A 12,243-nucleotide genomic window follows, 5' to 3' on the forward strand; every position below is an offset into this window, starting at 1 on the left:
TATCTTTGTACAAATTACAAATTCTTGGTTTTCAAATATATCAAGATAAAATACAAAAGACTGGTATGAGATAATGTGTTTGATACAAGTAGTTGATGTGATTTAATAAATACAAATAGGCTGATATTATTATGTTTGAGCCATTTAGTAGCCTCAATATGGGCTGGATTTTAGCGACAGACAGGAGCTCTGCAATTAAAATAAAGTTGTCACTTTGTGTTATTTAGTTTATCATTCAAGTAACTAGGTGTTTACTGTATCCGTTATTTTTATTTCTTGTATAGCTTGCTCTGATTTTGCAAGTCAGTGGGTGAAACAGTTTGTTTTGTTTGGAAAAACATCCAACAAATATCACACATTATTAATGCTAACCTGATAATCAATTGTTAAGGCAGCCAACTATCAACTAAAGAAATTGCTTAAATTAGCATCCTGAGTGACGATGCATTTATCACATGTGCATATAGTTTCTCCACAGGAGAGCTGACATGAAACCTACCACCTTGCCTCTTCTACATCTTAATCCTCGCAGCAGGGAACCTCTCAACCTTCAGCCTCATTGTGCTTTAATCAAAGATCCACATCGAGGCCTCCACAGGAGAACAAACCTCGTCCATCTCTGTCACCTCCCCCGCTATATGATAATCATGTGCACAGTTTGTCTGTTGTCTAAGCTATGCAAATGAGCTTGTGACTCACTGTGACTGTGCCCTTCAGTGTGTGGCGAAGAGGATTTTTCATCATCTGCTTGTCAAGGATCTTAATAAAGTTTTTTTTTAATGAATACTGAAACCCTGAATGGGATTCTATGTTTAAAACGACATTTGCATTATATGAGTATTTTTTGCTCCCTCTGTGCAGCCATGCTACCATGGGAAATGGCAGTTGAGACTACTGGTCAGAAAAATAGTAGAAGTCAGGATTAGGCTTGAGCGATATCCACAATTTTATATCACGATATTGTCCTGCCCAAATATCGAGATAGATGATATTATCGTCTGGCAGCAAAGACGATATGTGACCTCACTGCATATCGGCCAAATTGTGTTTTTAAACGTCTGTATCGACCCAGAATTTCGCAATCGCAGCATCTCTCATAATTTAATTGGTTCTCATCTAATCTGAAAGTGACCAAACATGCTTTCACCTTTTTTCACCTCCAAAATTATTTCTTTTTCATGTCTCCCAGACCACCCAGTAGCACTGCTGTAATTAAAAAAAAAGACGGAGTTTCCATTGACAGGTCCTTCAGGGACTCTGTGTGTAATGTACATTAGCAGTCTGGGGTTGCAGGTAGAAAGGTTCCCCTGCAATCAGCACTTTGTTGTTCGGCTTCAAAACTGCTGCTGCAGCAGAAAGCGGTTTGAGGTCAGTTTGTAACAACAAGTAAGTTATTAGAGGAAAACCTGTGAGCATTTACATACTGTGGTGTACAATAGCAGACGTAACACCTTCAAGAGGATGATGGTCCTTTCAAGGTGGGTGATTCTAATTAAAATGGATCTCTGAAACAATGACTTTGTTTTAAAGTCAAAAAGGTGACGTGTTCCTTTATTTGGCCGAATCTTATGAATAAATCATTTCAACAGATGAAAACAGAGAAAGAGAAAGAGTCAAAAATAGAAAAGATAAAAGTAATGCTTTGTAAATTTAAATAGTACGTTGAGGTTAGATGGCAGGATCCAAAAAAGATAACATCTGTGCATCTTTCACCCCTGATTGTTTCATATATATCTGTAGACTTGGAAAAGGCATCTGAAAATAATGATTACAGATTACACTAATCGGCCCTAAAACGTGTGTAAATACTGTTCAGTATTACAGCACAAAGGTGTTTACGCGCCACAACACTCCACAGGAGAGCAACATAACCAAAGTAGGCAATAACCCTCTCCAGACTGCAAAATGCCATTTTCCCCGCCTGCTCTCCCACACAATGGAGAGCCACAATCAAGCAGGCCTCGTATGTTGGCTGCTGTGTCTGCGGCAGCTCACAGCTGAGTGATAAATTATAATCCAGATTCAACAATAGGCGGGCTTTGAAACACAGTGTTTGTCTGCTAGAAATCCTGGGTGTTACATAAGATGTACAGACACAGATAATAGATAGTGAGAGGGCTTACACCGAGTCTGAGAACCTGAACATGATAAAACACCTCTGTGGGTTTGGTAAACAGCCACCAAGATGATAATATCTGGTGATCTAATGGATGCATCTAATGACTCTATATTGAGAAAATGCCTAAAACAGATGAAACGCTTGTGTATGCATTGATTCAAGGACCCTATTGGGGGGAAAAAGGCCGGCCGTTTATTGAAAGTGTCGCTTTTCTATTTTCATTCAATTGGTGTTTCATTTGTTCATTTGTGGACGAGGACTGCAGTCCCGACCAGCGCCTGCTCTGAAACACACACACACACACACACACAAGGGCAGAATGAGTGTCTGTTTAATGGGCTGGGAGCCGGCAGAGTGATTTCCCCGGAGAGCGGGCCACCGCGAGCAAAGGCAACACTCACTGCTGCAGAGCCACAGGTAGGCCAGTGTGGCACCACTGAACTAGGAAGGAACAGCTGCACCCTGACCCCCCTGGGAAGTGCAGTCAGCCCACTGAATGGATGGCTCAGGTGTGTTAGATGCACAACAGGACCTTTCGATGCATCTGCCGTGGCACCTACTTCAGATTCAGCTGCCTCCTGCTGCCCTACCACTCACCACTAGCCCCTCACCAGGCTCAGTCTCTCCAGCCTCTCCATTCATCAGGATCCACTGAGATCTGCAACCGCACTGATTTTGTGTTTTTCAAAATCTAAGTTTAAGCTTTCCTGACGAGAGAGTTCTTGTGGTTGTAATTACAGTCCTCTCAATGTAAACAATGTGAGGTTGTTTTACTGTTGCAGATCCTCTAATGCCCTGGAAAACACTCTGCATGAGCAGCACGTCATCTAGAGATTTAGAGTCTCGCCTATTTTGTCTCTTATTTTGGCTAATAACTTACACTCAAAATAAGTGTATGGAGGTGGAGAGAGAGTCTGCAAAATAAAATAAAAAAGTGTACAAAAAGAACAATTACTATCACCTACTCAATTACTTGTGAAAAGGCAACCAGATGGCCTCATAAACAAAAGATGCACAAAGCCGAGCATCTTCGCTGGATTATACAGATGATATTTTCATATGTGTATTATTAACACAATATCAATATCAGTTATTGTGAATATCGCTATATTACAACACCCCTGGTTCAGTGGCAACGTCTTTAAATCCTTCCTGATCATTACTCATTAGTTTTAGTAGTATAAACTTAACCAAACCTTAACCTGAGAGAAAATTCTCACATGAGGTGATACAACCGATTTTTGCTGGTTTGTAATAAAGATGTTATATACAACATTCAGCAACATCTCGCCATTTCAACATACGCAAAACAAATTCATAGCATTGGTAACAGCTAATTAGCTACCATGGCTACTCTAGCCTGTAAAGTTGTGTAACTTACTTAGATGCCCAGAAGAGGAAAAACCAGCTCTGAGTTAAGTTGAAGGCTTTTAGCAGCCTGTAGCAGGTAACTAATGTGCATTAACATGCACACGTGGCCAGCCCGGCCACCAAAACAAAGAACAGTGAAGCTTGGATCACAACACACACATAGGAGGAGTGGCTTCATTCTCTGGTCATGATGCTATTACACCTAGCAAAAAGTTGTTTGCTGCTATATTTAGGTTAAAATCTCATATACAGAACCTTTAAAGACTTGTTTTTTATTCCAAAACACTTCCTTCCTAAAAATCTTTTATACCTACCTTGAAGACTGTCGTTTCAAACTGTATATTATTTGGCATAAACTGTATTGATCATTATTTTCCCTCCCTTCTCTTCTCTCATACCCCCCGCAGTTATATTCTGACCCTTCTGTGGACATCACCTGAACTGCTGAGGCTAGCAAAGTAGCACTTTCTCCCTGCTACACATCAGAGTTTGGAGGAGAGAAGAGTTAAAACGAGGAAGGTGAAAACAACTTCACATCCTCGGCTACAGTAGCTGCAGGGGAGCTGAAATGAAAGAGGGCAGAGGAGTAGGGGGAGGAATGGGGGGAGGCCACATACATCTGAAAGAAGTTGCAAGGAGAGGAAAGGAAACGTCCAGGCCCTCAGGCTCTGGGACACCCTGCCAACCTGCTTAGGCTGGCAGAACCAGTGTCGTCTTCTAAATCACTTCTTACAGGATTTTTTAAAAATCCTCTCAAGCAGGACCAGAATCTACTGCACATTGAAAACCCTCTGGTCCAATGCTTATTCATTCCTTATCAGAGCTGAATCTGTTGTTGGAGGCCAGCTGATTGCAATATGCAAAGATTATGGTGGGATCACATTACTGAGTTCAACATCATGAAATGTTTGATCTAGTGGAATTACACCAATGCATCTAGGAGTCTAGGAGGGAGGAGAGGAGGAAAAGACAGAGGACACAAGACAAGGAGAATAAACAAAACGTAAGGAGACCATAGAAACAAAACAGAGGAGATGGGAGGAGAGGAGAGGAGGAGGAAAGAGATGAGAGGCAAGGAAAGGAGAGGAGAGAGTGAAACAAGAGAGGAGAGGATAGAAAAGGAGATTTAGGGAGAGGAGGAGGAAATAAAGAAATGAGAGGGCAAGGAAAGAAATGAGAGGAGAGGAGAGGAGAGGAGAGGAGAGGAGAGGAGAGGAGAGGAGAGGAGAGGAGAGGAGAGGAGAGGAGAGGAGAGGAGAGGAGAGGAGAGGAGAGGAGAGGAGAGGAGCACACTAAGTTTTGGAGGAAGAGACAGAGGCATGAAGTGGAGCAGATGAGGCAGAGGGAGGGTGAGGAGAGGGGAGGCAAATGACAGAGAGGGAGGCAGACTGGGAGCTTGTAACGCCATCGCCACGCTCTGCTGGCCAAACAGGAGCTGATAGGGCAAATGTGTTTCTGCTCAGGTGTGCTGAATTATTAAACAGACAGCGAACAGGAGAGGCCAGCGAACATCAGCCTCCATGACCGGCTGTGGATGAACCAGTCACTCAGCGGTCAACACTGCATGTGTGTGCGAAAGTGTTATCCACTGGTAATCTGTAAAACACTGACTGTTAACGTCCTCTGTGGTGCCGAAGGCTCACCGCCTCGAAATAGCGGCTACATGTGTTACTAGAATATTCTAGGTTAAAAGACTCCACAAAGCCTCATGTGTTCCCCCCAGCTGTGAAACCTCCATTCAGCCGCACGCTCACGTTTAAGGCTGAAAGTCTCCTTATCTACTAATGCACATGTGCTGCTCAACAGAAGCTACACTGAGTCTCTTGCTCCCTGAAATTCAGGTCAGCAGCACTGAAAATGTATTCTACACGGCAAAAACCTGTCTACAAATGAGCAAAATAGTGTTTAATCGAGAGAAATGTATTTCATATGTATTGAAATGTTGTTTTAGTGTTATCCCAAATGACACAGGTTCTGTTTAGGGTCTGTTTAGGGTCTTCCTGTTTGAGTAACATCATGTCTGATAACACGTTGAATAAAATGCCCCATATAATTGCTCCAGATTGCTTGTTATCCTGGATGACACTGGCTGACTGCCAGTTTTGGGACAAAATGCTCCAGAGCATCACAATCAACTGGAAGTGATATTTTTTTGTAATATTTAAATATATCACTGGCAACACTCACTGGCAGAGATTTCAATTTTGACACTTTGTTGTGGCTCTTTTGCATTTCATCATGAGGTCTGGACATTTATCAGGTATGACATTTATTGTGACAATAATGTCTAATACTGTAATTCTAAAACTTTGTAATACCCTTAATACATTTTCATATCATTCGATAAACAGAGACTAATGGTACATCTTAATACAATCTATAAAACTTTAGAAATACAGTTAAAAAGTTCCTAAACCTAGATTATTTGTTTGTTTTTCTACTTAGCAAAACCAAGTTTGATAGTGTAATGGAAAATGTGCTTGACAGGACTTTCTTGAACTAGTCATAATACGTTTTAGACGATTAAAGCTGCCGTAAATGATACATTTTAATAAAACAGGTATTAAATAGCTCTTTATTCCAACAGTAATCACTGTTATAGAGTGTTCGGTCAGTAACCCATGTCTCTCTTCCCTCTGCTCATGCAGTAAATGAGAAAAGAAATGTTCTGGTATCCCTGCCCACTTTATCCAATGCTCACAGCAGCTTTAATCAATGAGTTGATGGACAAAAAAATAATCAACTTTGGGGACACTTTATAACTAGCAGCATTAATTAATGGTAAATTGATAGTTAATTAAACTTTAGTTAATGGTAATTTCACTGTTAACAAACAACGAAATGCTTTATCAATCATTTATATAAGTAGCTGTGGCTCAGGGGTAGAGCCAGCATCTTGTTATCGGAAGGTCACTGGTTTGATTCCCCTGGTCTGCATGTCGAAGTGTCCTTGGGCAAAATACTGAACCCCAAACTGCTCCTGATGTACTGGCCGGCACCTTGCATGGCAGCCACCGCCATCAGTGTATGAGTGTATGTATGAATTACTGTAAGTCGCTTTGGACAAAAGCGTCTGCTAAATGTCGTAAATGTAAATTTATTAAGCTGTTGTTGATGGTAAAGTTGCAACTGATTATTATAAACCTTTGTAAATGTTATTAAACACTTTTCAGATCATTTATAAACACAATCTGATTTTATAAACCTTCACAAATGCTTAATAAATGGTTTATAAAGCAATTCATCATTTGTTAGTAGTGAAAGAACTGTACGCTAAACTTTTATTAACTATAAATTTACCATTTATTAATGATGATTATTATAACTTGTTACCTGAATTTTTAGCAAATTGATTATTTTTCTAGCAGAAATGTCCAAAATGGGTTTATTCCAGCTTCTAAGCTGAGGATTTTCTTTTAATATGTTTAAAATTTTAGACTTTTGCTCGGACATTTCATAGACTAAATGATTGATAATGAAAATAATGATCAATTGCTGCTCTACACTATAGAATAAAATGCCTGTTAGCCTGCTGGACGAAATATGAGCTTAGAAATTCCCGTTAACTCTTCTGTGAACTAATGTGCACCCCGCTGTAATATGTAACATGACCTGACATTAATCAGGGTACATCCTTCAGAAGGATGCGTATAGGAATACTGATCTGATGCATCGGTCTAATGAAAGAGAGAGGGAGCCACGGGGAGAGGAGGGTGAGGTCAAAGATAAGAGCATGGATTATAAAACACCTTGAGGAGAAACAACATTTATGTGAAGGAACATTAGCGCTGTAAAAAGCAGCGACGGAGAGCGTATGGAATTATGTTCCTGTAATTCTTGGCAAGAGCACTCGAGTAGAAAATTACCTGAATAAAAGCAAAGACGTTCATGGTTTGTGTTGGGTTTGGTTCGGTCAATTCACAAGACATTATAGAGCAAATACTGTCTTATATGGTATGGTGGATTTGATGAGACAAACAAAGCACCATGACGTTATTGTTAACGGACCATCACCTCAGCTTAATTTACTATTAAGACTAAAAGCCAAGTCAGACATTATGGCATTGTCATAGACACATATTTTAAGTTAAGCAGCCACATCAAGGCAATAACTAAATCAACCTTTTATCATCTAAGACAAACAGGAAGAAGTAAAAGTCTGACGTCCAGACAAGATTTAAGAAGGCCAGCGAGTTGCACTCATCAGGCCGTCAGATTTCCAATAAGAACCAGGAGAACTAAACATTTCATTAGTTACTAAACAAACAAAGTTCTGTTGTATATAAAAAAACACTATTTGCCAAAACAAATCTTATGATTACAAATATAGAGCTAACAGGTCTCTCAGATATATGGGAATCTAACACGGCAAAGGTGCATTAAAGGGGAATTCCAGTATTTTTAAATCTGAGCTTTATATTTACATGTTTTGGTGTGTAAATGATTCATACTTACTAAAGGTTTTGGAATCGGTCCAGTAGATCAACTAAGCTTGCGGACATAATCGTTTGGGGCAACTCAGACTGTCAAAGTTACGTCCATTACTCTGACAACATTACGGAAGTGATTCAGACGGAGATAGACCTCTTTGTTAAACAATGAGATCCTTTTTGACCCAGACACACAAGTCTGGTTCAAGGAGAAGAGACTTGCTTTGAAATCTTGCGAGATGTGGGTTGTTGCAGTTGGAAATGTGAGCCAGAGTTGGAGAGAGGAGCTTGGAGTTTACTGAGAGGAACTGCCAGCAAGAATTTATTTCATGGCTAATTACAGTCATGACTTAATAGTTAACTGATTTTGATCTAGATGAGGCAACAGCTCTAACAACTTACCTCTCACAAGATTTCAGAGTGAGACTTCACCTTGAACGAGACTTGTGTTTCTGGTTACAAAAAATATCGTATTATTTAAGGAAATGTACATGTAATACTTATAATAACAACCTTACAATAACCAATAACATATTCTGACTTTTTTGGCCACTTGATGGCAGCGCTGCATATGTAAAAACAGCACTGACATACTGTCACCTAATGACGCTGATACACTGAATGTGTTTGCAAAGAGCAGATTCATCCAGCAGAGACAGGGCAACATAAGCATTCATTTGGGGTCAATGTAAGTCTAATATTTTATCTCCTTTTAGCTCTGTTTCGGTCTTCACCAACTCCTGAGGGAAATATCTGGTTCTTTATCTGCTAAATCCTCCACTACGTTCACTAGCTAGGTGCTATTTATTTCTGTCTGTGGTTTAGTACTTTGCAGATAGTGTACAATTGGTTTTGCTATAAACAGCCACAGTTAAGCTGAGGTCCAGAAACCAAAACAATGAGCTAAAATGCTGCAAAGACCTGAGGGGAACCGCAGAGTCAGGTGATAATTCTTTGTGGGTTTTTACAAGCAACCACTTTCACATACAGGTAGTAAATTTCCCCCATTGATATGAAATATTAATTCTACAGCCACTTAAAATGCTGTTCTAATGCATTGCTTTGCCTTAAGTAAAACAATGAAAGGTGCTGTTCGAAATAAACTCGCCTTGTTAAGTCAGATTTCAAACGACCGAGGTCAGGGAGGAGAAAATTGCCGGCAGATTATCGGTGACTGGTTTCCATCGTAACCTGCGCGACCTCCAGACTGCTCCCTCATGTCACATGACAGCCAAATCTGTAATCTTGGCTTTCACACTGCGACAAAAGAAAGCCTGCTGCCTCACTCTCCTCCTCTCTCACAACTCACTCACTCACTCAAGGGAGCGACGATGAAGGAGATGAAGAGCGAGGAAGGGGAGAGAGGGAGCGGAGCGAGAAACAGAGAGGGAAGGCGATAGGGAGCGAGAGAGAGAGGGGTCGCTGTGTGAGCGATAAAACGCCACAGGCTGCCTTAATGAAAAGCCTCTCATGGCGATGGAGAGATTGCCTGTGGAATGGGTTACTGATTGGAGAAGCAGCAGCTTGGTGTAGCGTGCCGACTAATTAAAGTATTGAAGGGGTTGGGGTGACAGGGGGAAGATTAGACCTGCTCCTAGGGTTAGGAGAGCTGAGGAGAGTCAGACAAATACACCTTACATCTGGGACAACTGGGAGGGATGGGATAATGGGGGAATATACCACGAGCAAACAGATCCACAGTGAGGACAAATTGAACACTGTTGAACTCCCAGGTGGACACTTGAAGCTGCTACCCGTTTTATTTGGACATAACAAAAAGTCACTTTAAAGCCTTAAAGGTTACATCTCTTTCTAGAAACACGGCCACTATTGCGTTTCATAGTCCATAGACTGTTTTTATGAGGACTATCTCCTCAGAGGAAAGAAGTGGAAACTGTTCACAGTGAGGTCTGGGGATTATTGTGATAAACAGAGAAATTGTTTCTGGAAAGAGAGGTTGTTGTTGATGTTTTCAAAAGTAATTTGTCAGGCTCGAGGCACAGAACTCAAACACAGATATCTAAAATGCTGTGCAAATAAAAACAAAACAATCTGCATGGCTACATATCACAAGAAGTGAGTGACAAAAATATTGTAGTATGATTTGCTCATGTGGGAAAACTGATCTTTTAAAAATGAATCTTTATTGTGGTTTAATGGCATGTTTTGTGCTCAAATGGATTGATGTCAAACTGTGTGCCATCGAAAGGGGTTAAGCACACCATTGCTGTCTGTCAAATGCTCTTCTACTCTATCTGAGGGTTTACTCTTGACCTTGGAAATGAGAATACAAGTTCAATGAATTCGGGGGGACTTGAATTGAGACTTGACTTTACACCTGACACGCAAAACCATAGATGTCGTGGTTTGGGTTTTTTGTTAATCACTTGTTGTTTTATGTTGTAGTTTATATCAGAATGTGTCATGTTTCACTTTCCACTTCCTCTCTTTGTTTGTTTTCCTGCCCCTTTTCTGTGAACACTTGTGTCTCATTAGTTAAATCACTCCCTGTGCCGACAAAGCCCTACCTCGCTTTTTGTTCCAACTTTATTTAACGGTTTGTTCGCTCGTGCTGTTTTCTATAGCCACACTAAGTATAAGAAAGATACACACGCGGAAATCAATACAGTCATGAGTTCGACTGTGCCTATAGTCCTTATCTCCACTGTCAGGATCTACTGTATATCTACTGGACTCATCTGGAGTCACAGTGGGGGGAAACTGACAGTTCTTAGACAGGTGCACTGCTATCCAAGGTCATCATCAGTGATTCACTTCAAGGTGAGTAACAAGAAGAAGAAGTGAAACAGACGGGGTCAAAGGTCACAGAAGAGCTGTCAACCTGTCACTGCTGCAGCCTCTCACAGTCTAAATTGTTTGGTTTTTTTTACCTCACATGGTCTGCATGTGGAGTTACAGAGTTGGAAAAATCAGTGTGAAATGTTAAGATCCACACCAGTCGGTCACACTCATTTAAGATGACTTCTTTCATTCTTTGCAATATCATCATCATTATCAGCGTCTCCTCTCATTTCAGCTCTGCCATGCCACGTCTCGCCTTGCTGCTAAAACCACCAACCATTTCCCACAGGATTAATAATGTAGCTGCCGGTCTGTCTATCAAGTGCTGAGAAGAAAAAAAAAAAGAGAAAGAATGTCTGGAAAGTAAACCCCTTCCTGCTGGCATCTCAACAGCCAACAGCAGAAAATACCAGGGGATGATGTGGAAGGAACTCATTAGTGATTGGCATTTAAGATGCAATCCAGTAACACGAACAGGGGATTCATAATATCAACAGAGAATGATTGACAACTTCTAAACTGGTGCAGTTTTTCTTCCCTTCCACTGAGTGTGTTAACAAAACAATCAAAAACTCTGCTATTAGGGATTCATGATGTAATCTGACAGAAAGTACAAATCTATATTTGGTAACACTTAATGACTGTCCCCTGGTACCAACCATAACAGGCCTCTCGTCAGGTGAGCAAGTTGTCCAGGATGCAAATGTAAACCCACAGCAAAGTGATTTATCTCTGCACACTGTGTCATACTGAGTAAGAGCCTGTTTAGTCATTTGATTTATAGGGAATCATTTGTCATAACTAAAAACCTGCGCCCTTCTGTGCAGACAGCTTAAACTATCGTTACAACATTGTTATTTATATAGTCATGAGTAAGTCTGTTCTTTATCAAACTGCTGCAACATGAAACTCCTCTGGAAAGCCGTAGCTGATAACAGTAAGCTGCTTTTAAATGTTTGTACAAACAGATGATAAACACCTCAGCAGTTATAAGCATTATAATGAATCACAGGAATTATGATACACAACGACCCCGGAAAATCTATTAGTGCTTTAGTGTTTACTGCAGCACGCATAAAGCTAATCGTTTGCAGTTTTTATTGATTTACAGTAGAAATACGGGGATTTTAATAAACAAGAGAGGGTCAGTTTCACCTGATTTTCACCCAGACTGTACGTCCTCACGTATCAAGAATGTGCTGTTTGTCACTTTACAATACACAAATCACCATAGTTGTATATTATATTATTATATATTATTTGGTCACAAGGTCATGTCAGCCCAAATATGATTAAGCTGATAGAAAAACTGAGATAAAAATGGGAGAAAATGCAAATAAGCTGCTGTTAATGTGGCAAAGTTAAACTACTACTTTTTTGTCATGGCAATGGCGTTGCATGCAAATGCAGAGGCCCACAGAGGAGAGGGGAGAGATCCAGGATGGGAGCTATGCTAATCCAGTTTGGGTTTAAGGCTGTTCCTGGCTATCCGGTCGCAGGGAAATAAAGTAGACAAATGGG

General features: G+C 40.6%; 1 protein-coding gene across 2 annotated transcripts in view; it reads right to left on the reverse strand.

Moving 5' to 3' along the window:
- slc12a5a (solute carrier family 12 member 5a) overlaps nt 1-12,243 on the reverse strand; it is a 152,748-nt gene that overhangs the window by 33,100 nt on the left and 107,405 nt on the right. The gene's annotated exons all lie outside the window — the stretch shown is intronic.

The sequence above is a fragment of the Pagrus major genome, chromosome 6, assembly GCF_040436345.1.
Source record: "Pagrus major chromosome 6, Pma_NU_1.0".
Lineage (NCBI taxonomy): Eukaryota > Metazoa > Chordata > Actinopteri > Spariformes > Sparidae > Pagrus > Pagrus major.